Below are 17534 nucleotides of genomic sequence, written 5' to 3' on the forward strand. Positions count from 1 at the left end.
AGATAACCTGATCTCTTATGTTATGCTTGCGCATACCTAGAGTATCTTGCGTATCTTTAAAAATAAACAAGATACATCTCTTCTGTTATTCTTGCGCATACCTAGAGTATCTTGCGTATCTTTAAAAATAAACATGATAATCTGATCTCTTCTGTTATGCTTGCGCATAGACCTAGAGTATCTTGTGTATCTTTAAAAATAGTCGAAAAGACCATGTATATCATTTATTTATTTTAAATTAACAAGATAACCTGATATCTTCTGTTATGCGACCTAGAGTATATTGCGTATCTTTAAAAATAAACAATATAACCTGATCTCTTCTGTTATGCTTGCGCATAGACCTAGAGTATCTTGCGTATCTTTAAAAATAAACAAGATAACCTGATCTCTTCTGTTATGCTTGCGCGTTGACCTAGAGTATCTTTTGTATCTTTAAAAATAGTCGAAAAGACCGTGCATTTCATCTATTTATATTAAATTAACAAGATAACCTGATCTCTTCTGTTATGCTTGCGCATAGACCTAGAGTATCTTGCGTATATTTAAAAATAAACAAGATAACCTGATCACTTCTGTTATGCTTGCGCATAGACCTAGAGTATCTTGCGTATATTTAAAAATAAACAAGTTAACTTGATCTCTTCTGTTATGCTTGCGCATAGACCTAGTGTATCTTGCGTATCTTTAAAAATAAACAAGATAACCTGATCTCTTCTGTTATGCTTGCGCATAGACCTAGAGTATCTGCGTATCTTTAAAAGTAAACAAGATAACCCGATCTCTTCTGTTATGCTTGCGCATAGACCTAGAGTATCTTGTGTATCTTTAAAAGTAAACAAGATAACCTGATCTCTTCTGTTATGCTTGCGCATAGACCTAGAGTATCTTGCGTATCTTTAAAAGTAAACAAGATAACCTGATCTCTTCTGTTATGCTTGCGCATAGACCTTGAGTAGCTCGCGTATCTTTAAAAATAAACAAGATAACATGATCTCTTCTTTTATGCTTGCGCATAGACCTGGAGTATCTTGTGTATCTTTAAAAATAGTCGAAAAGACCGTGTATATCATCTATTTATATTAAATTAACTGATAATTTGATCCCTTCTGTTATGCTTGCGCATAGACTAGAGTATCTTAGGTATCTTAAAAAATGGCGAATAAGATTTTGTTTCGAAAAAGATTTAGAAATAAAAGAAATTAAATTTTGGAGAAACAAAAAGGTTGGCATTTTTTTAAAATATTTTTATTATGTTCTCTCACGACCAAGCACTTTATATTCGTGATTAAATAGATCATGTGTGTTAAGGTGATCCTTACCTTATCTTGAAAGTGGGTTGCTTAATATCTTTTGAGTGTGAGGTCTATTATTATATGAATAAAATTACCGAAACATGATAAATGACACAGAAAGGTGAGGTGAATAGATAAAATGTGTTATAATAATTGGTGGATGTTTGTCAAATGTGAAAAACCAGACGAAAATTAACACATTAACTTAGTTCAAGGTCACTTTTATGTGAATGCTCCAAATGACAAATTTTAATCTGCATTGCCATGTTTTTGTAACATGTATCGGGCTTGAACACATCGGAGCGGCGGAGGATGGCCTTGCTCTTCACGGTCGATGGGTTGTTTGCCACTTTGCCTTCAAGATTGGTAGATTTTTTCTTTTGAAAGTTGCATTATTAGCTCTTTTGTTTTGTTGAAATGACTGAAAAATGTATTAGTGTTACAACAAAAAATAGGATCTTCATGCAATCAATCTGTTTGTTTGTTTTTGACAGATTAGCCAAAGGGATTTTGAAATCATGAAAACAGGAGCATATAACACAAAACTGGAAAAGACAACATGTTGTTAAAGAGTGAGATGAGCACACCTTTTGAATAACACAACAATTTTAGTCGTTTAGTCCCAAACAGAGGGCTGATTTGGGTTTAGCCTGCAGGTAATTTATAATTGCCTTTTTTTTTTCAGTTAATGCGTGTCTAGGTGAGTTAATATTCTTTGCGTTGTTTATGTGCTTCAGAATCAGAGAAGGAAGTCGAATCTGGGATCTCTCACTTCTATCGCCGTTTGCCAGGTATCTCTCCAACTAGTTATATAAATCAAATGTATTTGCTTTGTCGTTGTTATTAATTACTGTGAAAATCGTTTTACTATCTGAATAGTAGAAGTTATTGTTGGGTTATGAAGGCCTTTGGGCCGGTTTTATTAGGAGGCCCAGTTTTGGTTCCTAATTATGTTTAACCCTAATACTGTTTATTATATATATCCCATCATGTAATTGTAATCTTTGTTCTGAGCTAATAAGAAAACCTAGTTGCAGCCCGTGGACGTAGGTCCCCTCGTGGGGACCGAACCACGTTAAATTCTTGTGTCGTTTATATTTTCGTTTATGCGTGTTTATCGTTGTGCATGTGTGTGCTGTTTCGCTTCCGCGCGCCGCTTTGTTCCTAACAAGTGGCATCAGAGCTTTGGCTTGTTGGACACACGGTTCGTTGCACTGGTAACGATTTCGCAGAAGGTTTTGGTTCGAATCTGTTTTTTGGTGATTAGGGTTGGGTAGGTCCGTCACCGTGAATAACTCTTGGAGATCGCAGGGTTAATTTCTGGTTCGTGTTCATCAGTGATCGATAGTCAAGATTGGTGGCTGTCAGGCTGAGTTAGGGTTTTGATTTGGATCTGGTTAGTGATTCGGTTTCACGTTCCCTCGGTTAATCGCTGCTGAGATATCTTGTTATATTCTTTTGTTCAATCGATGGTCTGAGTTCAAATCGAAGTCATTGGCGAAGTAGATGGTCAGCGCGATCTGTGTGTGCCAGTATTTTATGGGGTCGGCTGATTATGCTGGCCAGAGATTGCGATGGGAGACCATGGCCGATGTTTCTGTTTCTTGTCTTGACCTGAATGATGTGTGGCTAGAAATTGATGAAAATATGAGAAAGACAAACAAGGGTTTTTTCTTTGTTTTTTTTTGTTCACGTGAAGGAGATAATTCTCCTTGGGGCTGGTTACTTTCTCATTGGGTATTGAAAAGGGTGACTAAAGTTTTTTTTGTTTAAATCAATATTTGGTCAGTTTTGGTTTTCTACTTCTCTAACTTTTGAGCTGCCATTTTTGTTATTTGGAAGCAAGTTGTGATTAAGTTTTTTTTGCTAAAAACTTGGAATTCACTGAAACTTGCAGAAAGAGTTAGGATTTTGTGTTTCAAGTTCGGGGTTTGACTATTTATTATCAACCGTAAATTAGGGAACCGGGTTTTGTGAAGACCATTTAGGTTCGGGTTCAGATTTGTTTGCAAGAGATTAGTCTGAGGTAACTTTATATAGTTTATTTACAGTTAGTTGATTTATCGGTTATTGCAAGAGCAAATCGGTTTATTTGGCAGTGTTCTGTTGAACAATCGTCAAGTTTAGGCCCGTGCCCTTGTTGTGTCTGTTCACTGTTTTCGATTTGTTCTCGTTTGTTATTGTTATAACTGAAGACGAGGTGGTTATGATCAGAATGTTGACGGTTATGGATTTTGGTTGATTGGTTTGTCATGTGAACTTGGATATAGTACTGGTGATGGATAAACTTGGAGAAAATGGAACCAGCGTGTGTGCTGGTGACGGCATAAGTGAAAAAAAAAATGAGGTTAGTGGCAAGTCATGTAAACTATTGCTCGTTTGGATGATCTTTCGGTTAGGGTTTGAGTTAACTGATCGTGTGTACGGTCATAGAACCCTTGGTACCGCTTGATTTCATGAAAGTTCTACTGTTGTTATAGCTGTTTGCCTGTTAGCTGGTTCGAAACTGTGATTATTACTTCTTGTTCGTTTGGAATTGTGAAGTTATATCTTGTTTGGTGGTGATCAGTGGTACACCATTTGAGAGGTTCATAATCTCGTGTTGGGTAAAGTTATTTGCCGGGATAGTACGAGTAGGGTTCATCTCATGGAGTGTTGGTGTGGCATGGGTTGGGATAACAGAGACAGTGGGAGCTGGGCAAAGTCGACTTGGTAGGTTGCGTAGAGGTGAGACATTTTAAGGGTCGATGTCGAAAGGTTTGGAATTCTGCTTTTGAGAATGTATCTGGGGTTGATGCATTGGGACTCAGTGAAGGCGGTGACGACTCTTGGGTTCAAGATTATGGTATGCTTTATTTGTTACTCACTTCAATGAAGCATTGTTGAATCTTTTAATTAAAGACTTTTGGAAGATACGAGTTTTTTTTTGTATCGTCGGAAGAAGTGAACCAACTTCCGAGTTATAAGGTCTTGGCTCGCTGAATCGGGTAGAGCTAAGGGGTTTCAATTTGCAGACATGAAGCCTGGAGCCACAGTGATGTTAGTTTGAGCGTATTCGGAGGAGGTCTGAACATGTTCGGGGTTTTGGTAACAGTGGGAGCACGCAGGTGTGTTCTAGGTTTGTTTCCAAAGGGACGTTGGGTTCGGAGGACCAGGAATCCGAATGTGAAAATCTCTCCTGGTATAGTCTGCTGATTTGGAGAGCGTTTATCCTCTGGAAGTCTTTGAAGCCGGTTGTGTGAGTAAGTGAGGGTCGGTTAAGATTGAGGATGAGTCATTGGCGAGTTTTGTCATGGCTGGGTCTGGGATGACCGGATTGGAGTTCTCGGGAGCTTCAATAGGCCTTTCAGGTAACTGATGAGAAGGGCGGATGCAACCAGGGTGTGGATTGGTAGAAATCTTAGTTTGTTCCTAGAGAACTGGAGGCTTGGAGAACTTCTTTTGTTGAAGTTTTAGCTTGTTCTTGGAACTGGAGGCTTGGTAGATTTCTATTACTGAAGATTACTAGAGTTACTGGATGAATGAGATTGTTATATTTACTTGGATGGCAGGCTGGAATTTATCGCAAGGCCTTCAAGTGGGAGATTGTTGGGTTATGAAGGCCTTTGGGCCGGTTTTATTAGGAGGCCCAGTTTTGGTTCCTAATTATGTTTAACCCTAATACTGTTTATTATATATATCCCATCATGTAATTGTAATCTTTGTTCTGAGCTAATAAGAAAACCTAGTTGCAGCCCGTGGACGTAGGTCCCCTCGTGGGGACCGAACCACGTTAAATTCTTGTGTCGTTTATATTTTCGTTTATGCGTGTTTATCGTTGTGCATGTGTGTGCTGTTTCGCTTCCGCGCGCCGCTTTGTTCCTAACAGTTATAGGCTAGTGATCATATCTCCTCAATTTGTTGCAGTGATAACTGGATAAACCAATAACATATTGATGCTAGTAGTAATTACTTATTAATCATGCCTGCAGGGGAACTCAAAAGTAGTAGTCTGTTTGAGTGAGTTTGTACATATATTTGAACCTTTGTGTGTTCTAATTATATTTCTTATCATCTTGAAATCACCACTAAAGATCTAGATTTTAACTTTCAAGATTAACTTCATATATAGATTGCCTTGTGTGATAGTCTGTTTGAACTCCATGCTTGTGTGATTGATGGCCAAGAAATATAAAGTTTTTGTTTTGGATAATTTGCTCATTTCTTTTGAAAATTGAAAATTTAAAACTATTGAATGTTGTGTGGTTGGACTCAAATAAAAACATAACCTCTAGAGAGTTTACATTATTGTTCAGTTTTCCAATTCTTTCAGGTTCAGGGCAATTCATTACTGTTCTACACGAAACGCTTCCCGGGCGACACAATGATCAAACTGAATCACTCGGTTTATCATCTCCGATTCAACCAATCAGGTAACAAAATTAAACATTCTGTTAGTATGATTTTGTTCCATTTGATATTTCCAACAATTTACACACTTGATACATCGAATCCGGTTTGATTTGGTTTCACCAAGAAGCTACTTGCTTTTAGCCCAGGAAACATTTAAAAATTGAGTATAAAGTTAGTTTAGATAATTAGGATCTTTGTGAATTTACACAAAGTTGCTATATAATATTTCAAAATAAATTAGTTAGTTTTTAGTTTAATTTTTAGGTAATGAACTATTTTAGATATATGATTTACATGGTTTTGTAATGTACTAAATTTTAGTAGTACATTCACTCTATCATTATGAAGTGTTACCCGACCCGCTCAACCAGCTCATTTGCTACCTTTAATATATTTCATCCTAATCATTTTTTTAAGTACATTTTCTTTATCATACTTGCAGGTTCAGGGTAATTCGTTACTGCTCTAAAACAGCTTTCAAACATGAACTCTACGTGACACAATGAAGCCGCCGATTAAACAGTAGCACTCGGTTCATCTCCAGTTGTCTAATTAGGTAACAATCTCGAATCCTGTTTGGTTTGGTTTTAACTTGGGAGTTCTCAAACCGGTTACAAACTGACGGTTATGTTCGTTTTCAAACCGGTTTCTCCCAAATCGGTTTTTGGATAGAATCGATTTCGGTTTATGCAGTCCCAGAGAGGTTTTGACATGCCCCTTTGCTTTTAGCCCAATCTGTTTTGACATGAATTAATTGATACCTTTTCAAAATGGCCTGGATTGACCCGAATTCATTTTGCTTAGAACCCGTATGCAAAACCCAGGTGGGCACACCCCTAAAATAAGGAAAAATTAAAAATTTTGAAATAAGGAAAAATGAGAAGTTACATATTCACTTAGATTAACGTCACTTTCATGTTATAATCACATGATGATATTAGATTCAATTTTATAGGCTTATTTTATTATTCAGCTGTCTTGATACGTTGTTTAAGCAGTTTACAGTTAATTTTGTTTAAATGTTTTTGACAGATTAGCAGGAGAATACAACACAAAACTGGAAAAGACAACAAGGTGTTAAGGAATGAGATGAGCAGACCTTTTGAATTATACAACAGGTTATAATCGTTTGGTCCCAAACAGAAGGCTGCTTTGGTTTAGCCTGCAATTACTTTATAATCAGCTCCCCACTCTCTTGCGTTAAAGCACAACAAAACATTGGAAACACCGCCACACAACCAGTTACCGAACCACCATATCCTCCCCTTTCCACAGATGGCCAAAGGCCCACCGTATCAAGGCTGCACCACCACGAAACCCTAAATCAGGTGGTGCAAAACCTGATGGTGACCATGGTGAGAGGCAATAGATGAGAGAGAACGATGGTGGTGAAACCGGTTGAAGATAGAGGGGAGGGTGATTGTAAATCTGTAGCGAATTGCGACACGTGGCACCCAGTCAGCAAATGGTATGAATTTGTTTTTGGGGTGTGATGGTGTTGTAGCCCCTCCTGTGCCACGTCACCATTTTTTATTATTTTCTTTTTATAATTTAACTAAACAAATAAAAACCCACTTAATTTAATAATTAAATAAAAATACATTAAAGGTAAAAAAGAAATAAATAACTATATCCATAATATTCGAGCATTTTTTCAACTCGTCGTCGTTGCAATAATTCGGCCTCTTCGTGTAACCCGTCTGATTTGAAGGTTTCGTAGTCCTCTTTTAGTTGTCGTAGTTCAAACGTCTGGGCTAGCTTTTCGTGGTATTTGTTGGATGCTTTCATGCCGTTTCCCATTAAATCTTTTCTGGGCGTGTGTTTCGAAACAACCGAACACCTCGTTTAAATGTTCGACTTCTTGTAAGGCCCCGAATCCGGTAACCCTACTTTAACATCGGATTTACTCATAAACACAGTTCTTACAAATCAGAGTTCATTAAAACTTTGGCGAAAACGTTAACTGAAATCATTTGTTACAAAACATTAAATCTTTTCTTTAAAACCAACTTAAAACATCATCTTTTAAACACCATTTCTTCCGTCTTTAGATGCCAGCCGTTCAATCCATGCCATGTGCCATCCTCATGCTAGTTCTTTAAGCTGCTCACCTACGTGCATACTAAAAGTTAGTTACGCTGAGTGAGTTCTAGTTAATCAAGCAACTTATCATACAACCACTACATGCATTATATATGTATCCGAAGACACATAGTCCACTATCTAACCTACTCACCCTACCTCTTAACCTCTTATTTACCCCCTACAGCTTAGCCACTTTAATAACGAATAACGTTATGCCACTTTGCCACTTTAATAACGAGTAACCTTATGCCACTTTAATAACGAATAACGTTATGCCACTTTGCCACTTTAACACTCTTACTAGACCCCTATCCACTTCTATCACACTCTACTTCTACTTTTCTACAACACACTTCCTATCAGTTCATTATTTACATAATAAGCAAGTCACATCATAGCATTTATACCCACTAATAACCACTAGACAATCACTATCCTTGACGATACGCGCAATATCCAAAGATCGTTCACGCACGGACAAGCATTATATAATAGCTACCTTGTATAACATCTATAACATACACTTACCACTTAAGGTAAGTGTATTCACACTTCACATCGAGTATGCACACAGCCCCGAAAACATATCAAGGAAAATGGGGCTAGAAACTCACCTGAACTCTGCTTCTTTCTCCGATAGTTGTTAATCCCTTCTTTAACTGAGCTCGGCTGACTATATAAGTTACACGTATCAATACTCATCTGATCTAATCTAATGGCCTAGTATTAGCTTACTTTTACTTATCATTTTTATGGTTTCCCCTTTATTTTAACTTTATTGTATTTTATCTCTTAAGTCCTTACAATGCATACCATCACGTGTGTACACATATATGTCTACATATACAAGCTGCCATGTATCAGATCTTGATATAAGCGAACTTAGATATAAGCGAACTTGTTATCCAGCGAACTTATATGGCGAACCTAGTTGCAGCGAACTTAGCTTGGTGAACTGGTTGCACGCGAACTTAGCTGCAACGAACTTAGCTTGGCGAACTTGCTGCACGCGAACTTAGCTGCGGGCGAAGTTACCCAGCAGCAGCTACGGTTCGTTCTTAACCCCCATAATCATTACCGTTTTAACGTGTAACCCTTTGATATGATATTAACCAACCCCTTGAACATTCCCATTATCATTTTCGGGTAAAACTCGGCCCGAAAATTTATAAAGTTTGGGCCTTTGAGCTAAAACGTTCAATACTAGATCTAAGGTTTATTTTAAACGAGCCATACATAGCCATGGATTTGTTAGGTTCATTTTAACATCAAGTTTGCTACTTTAATACTCATTTATACCCGATCTACTCTAGGTTCAAGTTTCGAGACTAACTGTTTATTAAAACGTAAACTTTAAAGATAAAGGACATACCTTTACGTGTTTTTAAGGTTACGGTTAGCTTGGTGATGAACTACAATCTTGTATCTTGCTTGCACGTTCAAGATCTATCAAGTTATAGGCTCGGTTTGGTCTCGGGTTGCTCCTTAGCTCGCGGCCGTAATAGCGTAGGTGGGTGTGTGTTTTTGAGCGTGTAGAGAATAAGGTGGAGTGTGTTTTTGAGCGTGTAGAGAATAAGGTGGATAAGATGGATGGAAATGGAAAGGATTAGGGTTAGGGTTTAAGGGGGTATTAAGCCCATAGACCTAAGGCCCATCTTTCCTTTTTGGTCCATAACTAATCCCATCTAATTATCCTACTTACTCTTTCATATTTTATTATTACTATTATCGAACCACTTACTCATTTATTTCACCCGACACAAATAATATATTAACTATTATTTTAGAAATTTCGGGATGTTACACTTCTTCACTGGCCACCGTATTAAATCGTGACGACAACGAACCCTACCCTTTATTTGTATTATCTTTTCTTGCTCTCACGCAGGGTCGAGCCAACTCGTGTACTTCGTCGTCGACGTCTAAATTAAGCGCGTCGTTTTCGTCAATGAGGTTGAAGTTACGAGCATTAGAAAGTGTGTTTGGTGTGCTCGGATTTGTCGACGACGATGTCCTCTACTTTTTTGAAGGCCGGGGTGATGAGCCGGCTCATCGAGCGACCCGAACGGTGGGTGCCCCGTTCCATTTCGCGCATAGCCTTAGTTTTCCCTAACATTTTGGATGCTTGAACGCTTACCCGATCCGCCCTTTGGTTTGCCCTTGAGCTCGAAAGTCGCTTAACGCTTTAGATTAGATGTCGGCGCCGTTTTGCCCGCTATGCCAACCGGTCCCACTCAAGCGGTTGTATGTCCCGGCAAATTTTTGGCAATCGGAATTAAGGCTCTTTCAGTGGGCTTGAACCGCTTCTTTACCCCGGTAGTCTTCGGGTTTACCCGTTAGCGCGAGCCAAGCTTCAAATACTTTCTTCCAAAATATCCCGACGGCTTGAAAGTTAGCTACAAATTAAAATTATTTATCGCAATTAGTATACATTTTTAATAAACACTAAATAAAGTTATATAAATAGTTAATATTAAAAAAACTTACCAGCGTCGAGATCTACCGAAACGACGATCCATGCCCTTGCGAAGGCTACTTCCTCCTCCTCGGTCCATTGCTTGTATGGATCACGTTGCGCCATCGGCTCCCCCGGTTGTTTTTTTTGTGTTTATGTGCCGGCTTTTGGCTTGAACCGGATGCCCGTGTCTTTTGAGTCTCCGGCACCGTCACCAGCTCCGGTTGGGTAGACCCGAACGCCGACATGAGGTAGTTAGCATACATGTTTAGGTTCGGGTCGGGAAAAGGAAACGAATAGTTTTGGTTCGGTTGGTTTCAGGTGTTTGGGTTCCATTGTATGTTTACGTGTGGTTGGTTTTGCGAACCATGGAATTGACCAAAAGGAGGGAATAGGTGGTTCGGGTTGTTTCTAGGATTCATTTTTGTTGTTTTTTTAAAGAATCTGGTTATGTGTAGTGTATGAAATGGATATGAGTTTGGAGAAGAAGGGGTATATATATACATATAGTTTAAACCCAACGGTTATATTTCAATATAATAATATAATATGGCGACAAAAACCCCACGCCCCCACCCCCTTATCGCCCCTAAAATGGGGGGGGGGGGGGTTGTAAACCCGAAATTCGGCCTATTTTGCCGCCCACTACATACGGCCTAATATCAAGGATGAAAGGGATGGGTATTAAACCCGAGGCGAGGATACGTGTAGATAGACAGAGACACTTGGCGAACGAAAAATGAAAAAACCATGATACAAACATTTAAGCCCAGGGTACAACAGTTGACTGCACAATTCTCCATAATTGTTATTATATAAACTAGTTGGTTCACCAGCCGAGTTGCGGCGGGGTTGAGTGTAAGTTTTTTGTTTTCCTTTGTTCATGAAAGGTTAGCGAAAAATTATTTATTGGTTGCATATGAAGCAAATTGTCTTATTAATAAAAAGAAAAAGTAAATTCATTAAGTTCATAGACAACAATGTAAATTTGATTAAAACTAAATAGAGACCTATGGTTTCACACCCAGGCCAACAACTATTAACCAACATAGACCCGTTGAATTCTTTGTTTAAAAATTTAATTGCAAGTGTATATATGTAGTAAAAACAAAGTTATTTGAACATTTATATTTATTTGAATAATCAAACACAAACAATTGGCCATGCACACTCTTAGTTGAAAATGTATATATATAAATATAAATGTTCTCGGCTGTTAATATTCTAATCGATGTATTGGTTGCAGGTTTGCTTTCAATATAAATATTGGTTATCAACTTGCAGTGAAAGAAGAAAAGAAAAAAAGAAGAAATATGGATCGATCTGTGTTCCCATGGAAAGTAAAATATAGTGACGTGATCTATTACAAATTAGCTAACGTTATCAATGTTAGGTTCAATTTTTTTAATCAATATTTTATATTTTTTGAATTTAATGTTTTACATTCACATTTATAAGTTAAGTACATAAAACTATAAACGACAAGTATATAATCTTTCGTATTTTGATCGTTGTGTAGACGATTTATTATTGGTACCCCATTATGTTGTCATTTTTTTCTTTTTGACTTTCTTCATTTACGAGAATAAATAAAAATATTTGTTGGTCATTATGTTATTGTTACCATCGCCATAGACAATGTCGAAGCTTCAACGAAAATACGAAAGAGTCCCTATGTATATAAGCTTTGTCCATTAACTAGAGTTCTATTAGAACATTGGAAACAAAACTAATATTGCTAATCAGAAGTCGTATACAATCTAAACTCCTTTACTTTTAATAATAGTTTCGTCACAAAATTAGCTGACGTCACCCATGTATCAGATTCTCAATTTTTTTAATAACGTTAACACCTATATTCTCTGCCGGCCACGGTGATAGTGGTGGTGGTGGCGGCCAGGGCGGGAGCGATGGTTGATGGAGGTGTCGGGCGGTGGTGGTCGTTGGCAGCGAAAGTAATGGTTGTGGTGGGGATGGTGGGAAATATTTATGGCATATAAAATGCTAAGTATTAATTTGTATGACTTCTAAATAGTATTCAGTGGGAAATATTAAATGTTCCAATGGCTATTGTCTTGACTCTTGAATCCATTTCCATCTATTTGAAACTACCATAAAAGGAAAATAAGCAAATTCGTCAAAATTGTCCAAATAAGTAAACCCAAACATAACTACAGATCAACTACATAATTACACCCAAAAGTCAAAATTATTGAATTTCTAAAAAAAAAAGTGGGATGGGGCATATTATCAGACATGTAGAGTGCATACCGGGAATAGGAGCATGCTTGGGATTAAGTTTGAAAAATGCTTATTGGCTTATTGGTGTTTTCAAAAGGTCAAAAGTTTAAATGTGTTTGGCAATCACATATTTTTTTCTTATTTTAGCTTTTTAAAAGGGTTAAAAAGTAGTTTTTCAAAAGCCCCAAATCCTGTCTTTTTAAAATAGCTTTTCAAAAAAGCATATAAGCCAATAAGCATTTTCCAAACTCAATCCCAAACATGCCCTAGATCTGGAATAGACAGAATCGCCAGCCTCGGCTCGTATCCACCACTAATGGAGAAAAGGACGACGATAAAAAGGAGTATAGATTCCAGAAACAGATCTGTATTGATTTTTGTTGGAGATCGTAGTAGTTTGGAGGAGAAACAAGAGACGACGATCTCAATTAGGGTTTACAAAACTCAACCTTAAACTCCGCATTTGATGCCAACTTACAGGGTTGACAATTTTAAAATATAAAACCCATGTTCAACGATTGATTTAGGCGGTCGCAGTTCCAAGGAAAAAGCTACGGTAGGTTGTCTTATAAAAAGCCACCGTAGCACAGTGGGAAGCCACCATAGCTTTTCGAGTCTATCGTAAGCTACAGTAGCCACCGTAGCTTATGGTGGAGCCTACACGCTGATGTTGTTTTTTGCTTTATAATTGACTTTTGGGGTGACATTTCATTATCTTTTGTCATAGTTTCAAACCAAAACTCCTTGGGGGTGATTTTTTGGGTTAAGAACAATATTTGTGGTGATTTTCAAGGAAGTATTGAAGCTATTCCATTTATGATTTTGGGTTTGATGTTGTGATGATCATCTAAACAATGAGTGGCTAATTTTCTTTGTATTCTTCCCGGATGTAAGGTTTTATTGTGAATGACTATGTTAATGTTCTTTAATTTCTGGAATATTAATCGAATAATTCGTGCTTAGTATTATTATGGTGTTTGTGTGATTGTTTCTAGTTTGTTAATATTGTTTGATATTTATTCTTAACCATACGTTCTTGGCGTTGTTGGCAATCGAGATATAGTGGGAGGGATTAGGGTTGGCAATGTTAATTGATCATCGGGTGAGAACCTCATGTTCTAGTAATCCGAGTACTTAGTCCTCTTTTACCACAAACAATTGAACATACATGAATCATGTCCTTTTGGTTCTTTCCAATTGAACATTAACCTTGGTTGTTCATATGAAACTTGAATCCTTGGAGGAACACTCTTTCTCTTAATCGCTTCCAAATTTCTTAGTTATTTGCAATTTAATTTAAGTACTACAAAAAAAAATTTGAGATTACTTTTCTGCATTTTTATTTTTAATTTCATTAATTTACAAACTACTTATTAGACGCATTTTCTACAAACTCCATGTGTTCGATACCCATTTACCACTAGCTATTTAGCATATTTGGGATTATTTTTTTGTAAGACTTCGACCTCACGTCAGTTATACTACTTCAAATCTAGTTTTCTGAAAACCACGGCTGTGATTTTTGGTCATGTGTTTGATAGTTTTTTTTAATATACAAGATTGCATGTCAAATGTGATTCGGGAATGTTATATGGTCTAGATTCCCGACATGATAACTTGTTAATGACAACACCAAATGGGTTGTTTCCACTTCTAAAACTTAATATTATGAGTTAGCAAAATAACCCAATTGACCTTGCTTGATTGGATTAGTATTGTGGATTAACAAGTCAATACTTTTTGTTGCGCATTGTGATGAACTGCACGTACTAATCGGTAATGATTGAATTTGTATGATTAGTGTGTGCACGGGAAAAATATAACAAAACTGATTTGGTAAACCTAACACATGTATGATATTATGGTAAAAAGTGTAGAATTTATTTTCATTATATACGTAGTTAATAAAATCCGTTTGTGCATCCAAAAACTACCTCGTAAATTGCATGATCAGAATGTAAGTCACTTGATAAAATGTCGTTTTCCCCACCTCAACATTGACACAACCCCATTTTCTCTCATCTTCTCTCTATCTCTCTCTCTCTCTCTTAAAACAGAGTTAGCAACCGTCTTGGGGTGAGGACGATTTTCTCTCTCTCCCCCATGCGGCCAACTACAATGGTAAACATCGGTTCGTGGGTTTTGTTTGCAATTCAATGGCGGCCACATCAGCATCATCTAATATGCTTTAAGCCGGTTATAACCATGCTTTACGAATCATGGTTTTGAAACCCGGCCCGGGCGGTCGGACTGGGACCCGGCCTTAAAACCGGTTCGGGTCGAGGTGCAGAACCCATTTACTATTGGACCGGCCGGTTTGCGCGGGCGCCGGTTGGACCGGATCCGGTGACCCGGCGGTCGGAGCGGAAGATTTGAATTTTTTTTTAATGCTAAATTGATAATAACCATAATAACCTAAACCCTATCTCATCCATCCAAAATAATCTAAACCAGTATCCATCCAGCCGCACCTCTCATCCACTCCTCCATCCAGCCGCAGCTCCTCACCACCGTCGCTCCACCACCTGCGACCTCACCACCGCCGCTCCATCACAACCGCTCCATCACTAATTGGTAAGTAATCTTTTTAATTTACTAATTTTCCAATTCGGTTGTTGTTAATTTGTAACAGATTGTTAATTCCATGTTGTTAATTTACTAATTTTCCAATTCGGTGTGTTAGTGTAAATTTGTAATAGATTGTTAATTCCATATCTAGAAATAATAATACTTTCTAATTAACTAAAGTCTAGGTTATCTAAATTTGGTTGTTAGTGTAATTCTTTATAGGTAACAGATTGTTAATTTGTAAATTTGTAACAGCTTGTAACGGTGTGTTAGTGTAAATTTGTAACAGATTGTTAATTTATTTTGTACAATTCTTTATAGGTTATTGTGAAAATGGACTCGAATTCTATACCATCATCCGAAGAAACTCCACAATCTCAGGCTAGTGTTCAATCAAGCAATCGTATGAAAACAGACATCACTTGGAAATATGTTACTGAAGTTGACGATGGATTGGGTACTCATAAGCTTAAAGTGTGTGTGTTTTGTGGTAAAGGATTTCGTGGAGGGGGTATTAATAGACTGAAGCAACACTTGGCTGGAGTAAAGGGACAAGTTACTTCATGTTCAAAGGTTCCCACTGATGTCCGGTGTATTATGAAAAATGCTTATGATGAAAGTTTGCAAGCTCCAAAAGGAATTAGTGTGGAAATAGATGAAGGGCAAACAACTACCCCACAACAAGCTCGAGTGAAAAGGAAAGTGTCTTCCACATCAAATAGTTGGCCATTGGAAAATAACTACAGTGCTTGTCAACCTTCAATCAAATCAATATGGAATAGTAAAGAGAGAGTGCATGATATAGATTTAGCTGTTGCTATGTGGTTTTATCATGCTTGTATACCAATGAATGCAGCTAATTCTCCTTTCTTCCCGATTGCAATGAGCAAAGTAGCTTCAATGGGGCATGGTTATACAGGGCCCTCTTATCATGCATTGCGTGTGACTTTATTGAAAGATGCTAAAGCAAGCGTGACACTCATAATTGAAGGCCAAAGAAGGATGTGGTCAGAAACTGGTTGCACTATTATGAGTGATGGATGGCGCGATAGTAGACAAAGACCTTTTATAAATTTCTTGGTCTATTTTCCAAGAGGGATTTCATTTGTTAGATCTGTTGATGCGTCAGATATTGAGACCAATGCTGAAAATTTGTGCAATTTGTTTGGGGAGATTGTTGAATTGGTTGGTTATAGGAATATCGTCTACTTGGTCACCGATAATGCTGCTAATTACAGAGGTGAATTTTATACACCCCTTGTTTAACTCTTTTATTTATGGGTAATATGCATACTGTATAATTTACATGTTTTGTTGTAAAACCCTGAGCCTGGTGCCCTACTTTAGCGTTTAATTTACTTATAAGCACAGTTCTAAATATCAAATATCAGAGTGAATAAAAAATTTTGCGGAAACATTAAACTTCAACCATGTATTACATAATCATTCAAATCTTTTCATAACAATCAAACTCTTGTCTTAAAACATAATATAAAAACTCATTTTAAAATATCATAACATTTTTTTCTCAAGATGCCAGCATCTTCAGTCTAATGTCTTTTGTATTCATTCAAGCTAACCGCCTTAGCCTATTTATCTGCGTGTAACTAAAAGTCAGCTACTCTGAGTGAGTTCTTGTTAATCAGGCAACATACATTTCATACACATACTTACATATACGCTTCCGAAGATACATATTATATACTTAATTTGTTTACCTTTTTTTCGTACATACATACATTCATACATTCCTTCTTACCTATATACATTCTTTCATACTTTCATACTACATGCATATCTGTCTTACCTTCTTAGATATTAGTAGGGCCTGGTCCTTTTTATCTCAGATATTATTAGGGGTTGGTCCATTCTTTCCATACAACCATACATTCATACATACATTTTGTTATATATATATATACACACACACACTTTCATAAATACTCTTAACATTTTCTATATCATTCATCAAACATTGACATATCATACACTTACCATAGGTGGTAAGTGTATTAATTAATTACATCGAGTATGCACACAGTCCCGAAAACATAACAATGAAATGGGGCTAGAAACTCACATGTGTCATGTTCTTCTCTGAGTGAACTGTAATACCCATCCTTAGTTGTGCATGGCTAACTGTGTAATAATTATAAGTATCAATTAACCACCTCTAAGTATATCATTCTTCTAGGTTAGTGAAACCCCTAGCTAACGGGGTCCGGGGGCAGCGCCTCTGACAACGGGCTTCTAGGGGTGACACCCCCTAACAGGGGTCCTTGGGGCAGATCCCCTGGCTACTGGCCTTAATCTTAATTAGAAAATTGAAGTTTAAACTAATTGAGTTTCATTCTAATCAAGTTTTCAAACCAATTATCGAATCGAGTTTTCAAACCAATCGAATCGATTTTTCAAACCAATGGAATCGAGTTTTCAAAAAATCGAATCGAATTTCAATTCCTTTCAATTCGTTTCTAATTCAATTCAATTCGTTCTTC

General features: G+C 37.3%; 1 long non-coding RNA gene across 2 annotated transcripts; it reads left to right on the top strand.

The window, feature by feature from the left end:
- The first annotated feature begins 1322 nt into the window (after positions 1–1322).
- On the top strand, positions 1323–6236 carry LOC143581490 (uncharacterized). Of its 2 annotated transcripts, XR_013143831.1 has the most exons (4): positions 1323–1951; positions 2033–2086; positions 5608–5707; positions 6130–6236. It is a non-coding gene; the product is annotated as an uncharacterized LOC143581490 (long non-coding RNA). The 2 variants fall into 2 exon arrangements; XR_013143830.1 differs by having other exon boundaries at positions 1323–2086.
- The last annotated feature ends 11298 nt before the right edge of the window (positions 6237–17534 follow it).

The sequence above is a fragment of the Bidens hawaiensis genome, unplaced genomic scaffold (genome assembly GCF_021521415.1).
Source record: "Bidens hawaiensis isolate Kalapana, Puna unplaced genomic scaffold, B.hawaiensis_p1.1 tig00031056_1, whole genome shotgun sequence".
NCBI classification, from domain to species: Eukaryota; Viridiplantae; Streptophyta; class Magnoliopsida; order Asterales; family Asteraceae; genus Bidens; species Bidens hawaiensis.